The sequence below is a fragment of the Pseudophryne corroboree genome, chromosome 10, assembly GCF_028390025.1.
Source record: "Pseudophryne corroboree isolate aPseCor3 chromosome 10, aPseCor3.hap2, whole genome shotgun sequence".
Lineage (NCBI taxonomy): Eukaryota > Metazoa > Chordata > Amphibia > Anura > Myobatrachidae > Pseudophryne > Pseudophryne corroboree.
Genome location: NC_086453.1, coordinates 184,130,067 through 184,142,319, shown reverse-complemented (window position 1 = coordinate 184,142,319; position 12,253 = coordinate 184,130,067).

Here is a 12,253-nt window from a genome sequence, read left to right as displayed (position 1 = left end):
TTGTGCGTGCATTACATGTGGGCAAATCCCAAAACGTCCCATGTTTTGCACATACATTGAATTTGGTGGTGCAGAATTATTTAAAAAACGACAGGGGCGTGCAAGAGATGCTGTCGGTGGCCCGAAGAATTGCGGGCCACTTTCGGCATTCAGCCACCGCGTGCCGAAGACTGGAGCACCAGCAAACACTCCTGAACCTGCCCTGCCATCATCTTAAACAAGAGGTGGTCACAAGGTGGAATTCAACCCTCTATATGCTTCAGAGGATGGAGGAGCAGCAAAAGGCCATTCAAGCCTATACATCTGCCCATGATATAGGCAAAGGAGGGGGAATGCACCTGACTCAAGCGCAGTGGAGAATGATTTCAACGTTGTGCAAGGTTCTGCAACCCTTTGAACTTGCCACACGTGAAGTCAGTTCAGACACTGCCAGCCTGAGTCAGGTCATTCCCCTCATCAGGCTTTTGCAGAAGAAGCTGGAGACATTGAAGGAGGAGCTAAAACAGAGCGATTCCGCTAGGCATGTGGGACTTGTGGATGGAGCCCTTCATTCGCTTAACCAGGATTCACGGGTGGTCAATCTGTTGAAATCAGAGCACTACATTTTGGCCACCGTGCTCGATCCTAGATTTAAAACCAACGTTGTATCTCTCTTTCCGGCAGACACAAGTCTGCAGAGGTTCAAAGACCTGCTGGTGAGAAAATTGTCAAGTCAAGCGGAACGTGACCCGTCAACAGCTCCTCCTTCACATTCTCCCGCAACTGGGGTTGCGAGGAAAAGGCTAAGAATTCCGAGCCCACCAGCTGGCGGTGATGCAGGGCAGTCTGGAGCGAGTGCTGACATCTGGTCCGGACTGAAGGACCTGGCAACGATTACTGACATGTCGTCTACTGTCACTGCATATGATTCTGTCACCATTGAAAGAATGGTGGAGGATTATATGAGTAACTGCATCCAAGTAGGCACGTCAGACAGTCCGTACGTATACTGGCAGGAAAAAGAGGCAATTTGGAGGCCCTTGCACAAACTGGCTTTATTCTACCTAAGTTGCCCTCCCTCCAGTGTGTACTCCGAAAGAGTGTTTAGTGCAGCCGGTCACCTTGTCAGCAATCGGCGTAGGAGGTTACTTCCAGAAAATGTGGAGAAGATGATGTTCATCAAAATGAATTATAATCAATTCCTCCGTGGAGACATTCACCAGCAATTGCCTCCAGAAAGTACACAGGGATCTGAGATGGTGGATTCCAGTGGGGACGAATTAATAATCTGTGAGGAGGGGGATGTACACAGTGAAAGGGGTGAGGAATCGGAGGATGATGATGAGGTGGATATCTTGCCTCTGTAGAGCCAGTTTGTGCAAGGAGAGATTGATTGCTTCTTTTTTGGTGGGGGCCCAAACCAACCAGTCATTTCAGTCACAGTCGTGTGGCAGACCCTGTCGCTGAAATGATGGGTTCGTTAAAGTGTGCATGTCCTGTTTATACAACATAAGGGTGGGTGGGAGGGCCCAAGGACAATTCCATTTTGCACCTCTTTTTTCTTTAATTTTTCTTTGCATCATTTGCTGTTTGGGGACAATTTTTTTGAAGTGCCATCTTGCCTGACACTGCAGTGCCACTCCTAGATGGGCCAGGTGTTTGTGTCGGCCACTTGTGTCGCTTAGCTTAGTCACACAGCGACCTTGGAGCGCCTCTTTTTTTTTCTTTGCATCATGTGCTGTTTGGGGACTATTTTTTTGAAGTGCCATCCTGTCTGACACTGCAGTGCCACTCCTAGATGGGCCAGGTGTTTGTGTCGGCCACTTGTGTCGCTTAGCTCAGTCACACAGTGACCTTGGTGCGCCCAGGGCCGGAATAAGCCCTCAGGGGGCCCAGGGCACCAAAGGGGCAAACGCAGGATTGGGAAGGGGGGTTTCCTTTAATGCACGCACGTGTGTGTGTGTGTGTGTGTGTGTGTGTGTGTGTGTGTGTGTGTGTGTATATATATATATATATACACACAGTATATAATACACACACACACACACACACACACACACACGTTACATAGAACGCATATACACAAATGCACACATAGACACCCACATACACACAAATACATACACATAAAACACATACGCACATATAGCAAAATATACACACATACATATAAACGAATAGAACATATACACAAATACATATACACACAAACACACACACACACACACACACACACACATATAGAACACAAACTGTGTGCACACTTACACTCACTGAAGCCTGCCCTGAGGAAAGGGGTGAGGATGCCGCAGGACATATTGCTGGGAGGGAGCCAGGGGCACAGTTCACCATTCTGACGTGAATTGCGGCACACGGCCACGAGGGGCCGGGGCTCCGAATGCCGGCCGTAGGACCATGGCCATTGAAAAAAAAACTTTGGACCCCCCCCCCGCACGCACGCACACAAAGCAGCGGGGAGGAGAAAGACTCCCGGCTGCAGGGGAAGGAGGATTCCGCACTGCCAGCGGGCGTGCAGTGTCTCGCTCGCGACTGTGCGTGCGGCTCCCTCCTCACGGGCAGCACGGGTCAGGGACTGATACAGGCAACAATCTCTAGCCTCCGCTGCTGCCAGGAGAGCTGCTGCTGGCGGTGGAGGCTGGATATTGCTGCCTGTATCAGAGCGGGACGGAGCAGCTTTGGTAGGGGGGCCCGGGGTACTGACCCCCTGGGCCCCCCCCTTAATCTGGCTCTGGGTGCGCCTCTTTTTTTCTTTGCATCATGTGCTGTTTGGGGACAATTTTTTTGAAGTGCCATCCTGCCTGACACTGCAGTGCCACTCCTAGATGAGCCAGGTGTTTGTGTCGGCCACTTGTGTCGCTTAGCTTAGTCACACAGCGACCTTGGTGCGCCTCTTTTTTTCTTTGCATCATGTGCTGTTTGGGGACAATTTTTTTGAAGTGCCATCCTGCCTGACACTGCAGAGCCACTCCTAGATGGGCCAGGTGTTTGTGTCGGCCACTTGTGTCGCTTAGCTTAGCCATCCAGCGACCTCGGTGCAAATTTTAGGACTAAAAATAATATTGTGAGGTGTGAGGTGTTCAGAATAGACTGAAAATTAGTGGAAATTATGGTTATTGAGGTTAATAATACTATGGGATCAAAATGACCCCCAAATTCTATGATTTAAGCAGTTTTTGAGGTTTTTTTGTAAAAAAAACACCCGAATTCAAAACACACCCGTATCCGACAAAAAATTTTCAGGGAGGTTTTGCCAAAACGCGTCCGAATCCAAAACACGGCCGCGGAACTGAATCCAAAACCAAAACACAAAACCCGAAAAATTTCCGGTGCACATCACTACTCGGAATGACCCCCATAGTGCGGCAACTACATGGGACTGCTGAAATGCCCAGCCCACATGCTCTGCAGTCCAGCTACACATGACCGTCACAACGCCAATACAGTAGTTCAGGAACAATGATAATTAGAGAGTTTCTCCTACCTGCGAAGAATGGGACTCCATAGAGTAGACAGAACACTTGACTGGTTTGTTCATGATGCTTTCTATTTTGTTACCCTGTATGAGCAGCACTTACAGCTGCCGATGAGTTAAAGCTGCTGTCCTGACCACTGCAGTTTACTTCAGGAAACTGCTGCGATCTATTTCGGGTGAATGTCTCAACCCTAGAATGGTCCATTTGAACACCTTGGGATACAAACTATAAGTGCAGATTACTGTAGGTGCTTTTGTATGCCATTAAACATACCAGGACCCTATATTCATTGCTTAAGTTGGCTGACATTTTTTTAGGTTCAAAGATAAATTCATTCCCACTTTTATGACCAAATTAATTATATATTATTTGTTCAATGCACTATGATATCATATATTTGTTATTACTGTTTACATAATTGTAATTTTATAAACATACATCTCTTGAGTTCTACTCATATTACTGTATCAGACATTTTTCTTGTTTTGTCACGTTAACATGCGGCATTTCCTTTTGTTCATTTGTAGACTTTCACATTACACTGTTAATTTGAGCATAGCAGGGAAGGCAGTTGAGGTGATTGAAGAAAGGTACTAGCCACAGTCCATAACTCAGACCACACACCCTTTTCAGACCACATCACTAGTCACACCCCCTGTGGCGGCACACAATAGGCCCTTCTGAAATTTCAGCTCCAGGCACATGTGGACCTTAATCTGGCACTGCTGCCGCAGAGTGATTGACATGAAGTGGGCGTTTCTGGGTGGTAACTGACCGTTTTCAGGGAGTGTGCTGAAAAACGCAGGCGTGTCAGATACAAACGCAAGTGTGCCTGGGGAAACGCAGGCGTGGCTGGACGAACGCAGGGTGTGTTCGTGACTTCAAAACAGGAACTGAATAGTCTGAAGTGATCGAAAGTGCTGAGTAGGTCTGGAGCTGCTCTGAAACTGCACAATCTTTTTTTTATAGCCGCTCTGCGATCCTTTCATTCGCACTTCTGCTAAAAAATTGTGCAGTTTCAAAGCAGCTCTAGATCTACTCAGCGCTTGCGATCACTTCAGACTATTCAGTTCCTGTTTTGCCGTCACGAACACGCCCTGCGTTCGGCCAGCCACGCCTGCGTCCAGGCACGCCTGCATTTGTATCTGACACGCCTGCGTTTTTCAGCACACTCCCTGAAAACGGTCAGTTACCACCCAGAAACGCCCACTTCATGTCAATCACTCTGCGGCAGCCAGTGCGACTGAAATGCATCGCTAGACCTTGTGTGAAACTGCATCGGCCATTGTGAAATTTCGTTGCGCGTGCGCATTGAACCGCATACACATGCGCAGAAGTGCCGCATTTTTGCCTGATCGCAGTGACCTAAAACAGCTAGTAAACAACTCGGAATGACCACCAATATGCGTAGGATAAGGTACTTATTGTAATTGTAAGTGATGTTTAGGCTGTTGCTCAATATGTTTGCTGCCATAGCTAAAAGCTAAAACTTTAAGGACAAAAGTAACTCCAGGAAATAAAACTTTATCTACCACCATCAAGAAAACAACAGATGAAATGGTAGAAAGAAAAAAGATAGTGTCATCCAGCATTAGACATTTATTAGAAGTAGAGATCTGCAGTTGGGTTTTCCTGAAATTCAAACGCACACAAACTTTTGGGTTACGAGTCAAATACAGTCCCAGTTCGGAATCACTTTCGGGTTGCGAGTGGAACCAGTCCTGCTTCAGGTCTGTTGTCAGTTCGGAACATGGATTTAAAAACTAAACTCGGGTTTGAATTGCATGTAAACAGGTCCAAATTACATGATTTTAGCTGATTTTTTAAGATTTTTATTTTAAAAAATTCTATTTTTTTTATTTATGTTAAAGGAATCCAAAACCAAACCAAAATCTGATTCTGAACCAAAACACTTGAGGGTGGTTTTGCCAAAACCAAATCACAATGATGAACTAGAACCAAAACCAAAATGCAGGGGTCTGCACACATCTCTAATTAGAAGTAAAAGGATATATAATACTGTTGGATATTCAGTATATTCAGATAAGTGTCAGTCAAAATGATTGGTGTGTGTTATATGTGATATGTGGTTTCACTTTCTAGTTAAAGTTGGTCAAGTCAGGTATGATATGTATATTGGTCAAGTCAGGTATGACATTTATATTGGTCAAGTCAGGTATGATATGTATATTGCAATCAGAAAAGAAAAACGGACAACACCTTGGGCGCTATCACAAAATTAAAATGCACAAATATATACCAAATTCAGTGCAGGAAAAATAGCACCTGATCAATCAAGTAACAACAATGGTTCATATTAGAGATGTGCACCGGACACTTTTCGGCTTTTGTGTTTTGGTTTTGGATTCGGTTGCGCGTCGTGTTTTGGATTTGGACGCGTTTTGGCAAAACCTCGCTTTCAAATTTTTGTCGGATTCGGATGCGTTTTGGATTTGGGTGTTTTTTTCAAAAAGCCCTCAAAAACAGTTTAATCATAGAATTTGGGGGTAATTTTGCTCCTATAGTATTATTAACCTCAATAACCATAATTTCCACACATTTCCAGTCTATTCTGAACACCTCAAAATATTATTTTTAGTCCTAAAATTTGCACGGAGGTCGCTGGATGACTAAGCTAAGCGACCCAAGTGGGTGGCACAAACACCTAGCCCATCTAGGAGTGGCACTGCAGTGTCAGACAGGATGGCACTTAAAAACATAGTCCCCAAACGGCACATGATGCAAAGATAAATAAAAAAAAAAGAGGTGCAAGATGGAATTGTCCTTAGGCCCTCCCTCCCACCCACCCTTATGTTGTATAAACAGGACATGCACACTTTAACAATACAATCATTTCAGCGACAGGGTCTGCCACACGACTGTGGCTGAAACGACTGGTTGGTTTGGGCCCCCACCAAAAAATAAGCAATCAATCTCTCCTTGCACAAACTGGCTCTACGGAGGCAAGATGTCCACCTCATCCTCATCCCCCGATTCCTCACCCCTTTCACTGTGTACATCCTCCTCCTCCTCACAGAGTATTAATTCGTCCCCACTGGAATCCACCATCACAGGTCCCTGTGTACTTTCTGAAAGCAATTGCTGGTAAATGTCTCCACGGAGGAATTTATTATAATTCATTTTGATGAACATCATCTACTCCACATTTTCTGGAAGTAACCGCCTACGCCGATCGCTGACAAGGTGACCGGCTGCACTAAACACTCTTTCGGAGTACACACTGGAGGGGGGGCAACTTAGGTAAAATAAAGCCAGTTTGTTCAAGGGCCTCCAAATTGCCTCCTTTTCCTTCCAGTATACGTACGGACTGTCTGACATGCCTACAGTGATGCTGTCACTCATATAATCCTCCACCATTCTTTCAATGGTGACAGAATCATATGCAGTGACAGTAGACGACATGTCTGCAATTGTTGTCAGGTCCTTCAGTCCGGACCAGATGTCAGCACTTGCTCCTGACTGCCCTGCATCACCGCCAGTGGGTGGTTTTGGAAATGTTATTCTTTTCCTGGCAGCTCCAGTGGTGGTAGAAAATGAAGGAGGAGCTGTTGGCGGGTCACGTTCCGCTTGACTTGACAATTGTCTCACCAGCAGGTCTTTGAACATCTGCAGACTTGTGTCAGCCGGAAAGAGAGATACAACGTAGGCTTTAAACCTAGGATCGAGCACGGTGACCAAAATATAGTGCTCTGATTTCAAGAGATTGACCACCCGTGAATCCTGGTTAAGCGAATGAAGGGCTCCATCCACAAGTCCCACATGCCTAGCGGATTCGCTCCATTTTAGCTCCTCCTTCAATCTCTCCAGCTGCTTCTGCAAAAGCCTGATGAGGGGAATGACCTGACTTAGGCTGGCAGTGTCTGAACTGACTTCATGTGTGGCAAGTTCAAAGGGTTGGAGAACCTTGCACAACGTGGAAATCATTCTCCACTGCGCTTGAGTCAGGTGCATTCCCCCTCCTTTGCCTATATCGTAGGCAGATGTATAGGCTTGAATGGCCTCTTGCTTCAGCTGATGGCAGGGCATGTTCATGAGTGTTTGCTGGTGCTCCAGTCTTCGGCACGCGGTGGCTGAATGCCGAAAGTGGTCCGCAATTCTTCGGGCCACCGACAGCATCTCCTGCCTGCCCCTGTCATTTTTAAAAAAATTCTGCAACACCAAATTAATTGTATGTGCAAAACATGGGACGTGCTGGAATTTGCCCACATGTAATGCACGCACAATATTGGTGGCGTTGTCCGATATCACAAATCCCCAGGAGAATCCAATTGGGGTAAGCCAATCTGCGATGATGTTCCTCAGTTTCCATAAGAGGTTGTCAGCTGTGTGCCTCTTATGGAAAGCGGTGATACAAAGCGTAGCCTGCCTAGGAACGAGTTGGCGTTTGCGAGATGCTGCTACTGGTGCCGCCGCTGTTGTTGCATTGAGAGGCAATACATCTACCCAGTGGGCTGTCAGTCATATAGTCCTTAGTCTGCCCTGCTCCACTTGTCCACATGTCCGTGGTTAAGTGGACAGTGGGTACAACTGCATTTTTTAGGACACTGAGGACACTTTTTCTGACGTCTGTGTACATTCTCAGTATCGCCTGCCTAGAGAAGTGGAACCTAGATGGGATTTGGAACCAGGGACACAGTACCTCAAGTAATTCTCTAAGTCCCTGTGAACTAACGGTGGATACCGGATGCACGTCTAACATAAACATAGTTGTCAAGGCCTGAGTTATCCGCTTTGCAATAGGATGACTGCTGTGATATTTCATCTTCCTCGTAAAGGACTGTTGGACAGTCAATTGCTTACTGGAAGTAGTACAAGTGGTCCTCCGACTTCCCCTCTGGGATGACGATCGACTCCCAGCAGCAACAACAGCAGCGCCAGCAGCAACAGCAGCAGTAGGCGTTACACTCAAGTATCCATCGGAAGAATCCCAGTTAGGAGAGGACTCGTCGGACTTGCCAGTGACATGGCCTGCAGGACTATTGGCGTTCCTGTATAAGGAGGAAATTGAGATTGAGGGAGTTGGTGGTGTGGTTTGCAGGAGCTTGGGTACAAGAGGAAGAAGGGATGTAGTTGTCAGTGGTCTGCTTCCACTGTCACCCAAAGTTTTTGAACTTGTCAATGACTTCTGATGAATGCGGTCCAGGTGACGTATAAGGGAGGATGTTCCTAGGTAGTTAACATCCTTACCCCTACTTATTACAGCTTGACAAAGGCAACACACGGCTTGACACCAGTTGTCCGCATTTCTGATGATATAATTCCACTCCGAAGAGGTGATTTTTTTGTATTTTGACCAGGAATGTCAATGGCCATATTCATACCACGGACAACAGGTGTCTCCCCGGGTGCCTGACTTAAACAAACCACCTCACCATCAGAATCCTCCTCGTCAATTTCCTCCTCAGCGCCAGCAACACCCATATCCTCATCTTGGTGTACTTCAACAGTGACATCTTCAATTTGAATGTCAGGAACTGGACTGTGGGTGCTCCTTCCAGCACTTGCAGGGGGCGTGCAAATGGTGGAAGGAGCCACCTCTTCCCGTTCAGTGTTGGTAAGGTCAGGCATCGCAACCGACACAATTGGACTCTTCTTGGGGATTTGTTATTTAGAATGCACTGTTCTTTGCTTTGCTTTTGCCAGCTTAACTCTTTTCATATTTCTAGCGGGAGGATGAGTGCTTCCATCGTCATGTGAAGCTGAACCACTAGCCATGAACATAGGACAGGGCATCAGCCGTTCCTTGCCACTCCGTGTCGTAAATGGCATATTGGCAAGTTTACGCTTCTACTCAGACGATTTTTATTTAGATTTTTGGGTAATTTTACTGAACTTTACTATGACATTAGGCATCGGCCTTATCAGACGACATTGATGGCATTTCATCGTCTCTGCCATGACTAGTGGCAGCAGCTTCAGCACTAGGTGAAAGTGGATCTTGATCTTTCCCTATTTTACCCTCCACATTTTTGTTCTCCATTTTTTAATGTGTGGAATTATATGCCAGTAATATATCTGGAATTAGACGGCAGTAATGTCTGGAATTAGATACCACTAGTTATATACCAGATACCACTGTGACTGGAATGATGATGACCTATGCACAGTGACAGGACACTACCATAGCACCCTACAGCAGCAAGATGCAGCACAAGACACTGTACTAGTATTAGTTATGTACTGTAGTATTACTGAGCACCAATGAGCAGTGATAGTAATGTACTGTACTACTAGTACTGAGCACCACAATGCAGCACAAAAAAATAAGCAGTGATACTGAGCACTGATGATGATACTACTGAGAACTGACACTGAGCAGCAAGATGCAGCACAAGACACTGGACTAGTATATCAGTAATGTACTGTAGTATTACTGAGCACCACAATGCAGCACAAGACAATGAGCAGTGATACTGATCACTGATGAGGATACTACTGAGAACTGACACTGAGCAGCAAGATGCAGCTCAAGACACTGGACTAGTATATTAGTAATGTACTGTAGTATTACTGAGTACCACAATGCCGCACAAGACAATGAGCAGTGATACTGAGCACTGATGATGATAATACTGAGAACTGACATTGAGCAGCAAGATCCAGCACAAGACACTGGACTAGTACTGTAGTATTACTGAGACCGCAATGCAGCACAAGACAATGAGCAGTGATACTGAGCACTGATGATGATACTACTGAGAACTGACACTGAGCAGCAAGATGTAGCACAAGACACTGGACTAGTATACTAGTAATGTACTGTAGTATTACTGAGCACCACAATGCAGCACAAGACAATGAGCAGTGATACTGAGCACTGATGATGATACTACTGAGAACTGATACTGAGCAGCAAGATGCAGCTCAAGACACTGGACTAGTATTAGTAATGTACTGTAGTATTACTGAGCACCACAATGCAGCACAAGACAATGAGCAGTGATACTGAGCACTGATGAGGATACTACTGAGAACTGACACTGAGCAGCAAGATGCAGCACAAGACACTGGACTAGTATATCAGTAATGTACTGTAGTATTACTGAGCACCACAATGCAGCACAAGAGAATGAGCAGTAATACTGAGCACTGATGAGGATACTACTGAGAACTGACACTGAGCAGCAAGATGCAGCTCAAGACACTGGGCTAGTATATTAGTAATGTACTGTAGTATTACTGAGCACCACAATGCAGCACAAGACAATGAGCAGTGATACTGAGCACTGATGATGATACTACTACTGAGAACTGACACTGAGCAGCAAGATGCAGCACAAGAGAGACACTGTACTTGTATTACTGAGCAGCAATAAGTAAGCACTGATACTGAGCACTGATATTGAAATTTGCCACTGATAGAACATAGCCACGTCCTCTCTGCTCTCTCTACAATGCACGAGTGAAAATGGCGGCGACGCGCGGCTCTTTATATGGAATCCAAATCTTGCGAGAATTCGACAGCGGGATGATGACGTTTTCCCTCGTTCGGGTTTTCCGAGTCAGGCGGGAACAACCGAGCCTGCCTCGGACCCGTGTAAACCACGTGGAGTTCAGGGGGGTTCGGTTCTCTGAGAACCGAACCCGCTTATCTCTAGTTCATATGTTTATTTTTCAATGTATAAGTCGAAAGTTCCTCCTTGTTAATAAACCAGTCGAATCTCACAATAGATATTTGTCAAAAAAAGTCACATGTGTAGGATAGTCTTGGAGTCTCCATATATAGAATACAAAAAGGACAAAATATAGTGCAATAAAATCCTCTTTAAAACGTTATTACAGTTTATTATGTTCACAAAGCCACAGTTTACTAAGCACATTCACCATCAATTGGTTGTTAAAATTGGACTCGTACCGTGTCTAGCTCCTGGCATTTAAATTGCAGGTGGAAGTAGTGGGAGCGATGGACCTTGCTTCCCATTTGTGTTCCACCTGCCTGTTCATTTGATCCAGACTTCCAGTCTATTGGAACGCTTGCTGACTACACGTGCTCCACTTCCCAATCTGTGTGGAATGCATGCTACATAAATGGAACGCATGATGACCATGTGCACCCCACCTCCCTATCCACATGAAACGCAAGCCCTCAGCATGCATCCCTTCTCAGAGAGTGTCCAGATGTGGCCGGTCATTATTGCATCAACATGTAGCTGCCATGGTGTCGTGACGGTCATTGCACGCCACTTTAGGAACAGCCTGCATTCCAACTGTATGTGTTTCTATGACTGGTTGTCACAGAGTTGTTGCTTAATTATAGCGGTGGCATCACATTCTACTTTAGGGATGACTTGCATTCCAACTAAAATTTTGGTAATGCCCGCCACCATTTGATTTCTGTGTAGACAGTTATATTTCATTTAATTCAAGGGCTTGTTTGTAAATTAGTGGAATTATTAGTATCTAAACATAGAAAAGAGTTTATATAATTGGAAGATGATTTAGGGAAATTTGAGAATAATATACAAGGGGGAAAAAGTTGCAGGTGCACTATCTTACAGACTTACACCAGCTCAACCTGTAATAACCAAAGGCATTTAGCATAATCCTAGCCAGGGCTAGGAAATGAAATGGGAAGCAGCAAGAATAAAAGTCACAATAGCTAGTGAAAAACTCTCTTTTGAGTGAATAATACTTGTAGGTGTAAAGAGCGTCCTTGTCCTAAACGGACTAAAGGTGTTCTTACAATGTCTCTCCTTAAAGCAGAGGATGGCGTCCCGTACCTCTGTATGTGAATGCAGGTGTTAGTGCACTTCCGTTGC